We start from the raw sequence: 253 nt of genomic DNA, 5'->3' as shown, positions 1-253 counted from the left end.
AGAAAGAGGAAACAAAACTCAACAGAAGAAAAAAATAGCAAATAGTATGCTTTAATCTTCATTCAAACTCCGTAGTTCTTTCTTTGGACGTGGATAGAATTTTCCATCATGAGGCCTTTGGAGATGTCTTAGATCCTTATATTGCTGGGAAGGGTTAAGTTTATCAATATTAGTCATCATGCAATGTGGCTATTATTGTGTACAATATTCTCCTGGTTCTTCTCACTTCACTCAGCATCAGATCACACAAGTT

The sequence above is a fragment of the Vombatus ursinus genome, unplaced genomic scaffold, assembly GCF_900497805.2.
Source record: "Vombatus ursinus unplaced genomic scaffold, bare-nosed wombat genome assembly UNPS02014945.1, whole genome shotgun sequence".
Taxonomy (NCBI): Eukaryota; Metazoa; Chordata; class Mammalia; order Diprotodontia; family Vombatidae; genus Vombatus; species Vombatus ursinus.
Note: the sequence above shows the minus strand (reverse complement) of the source record.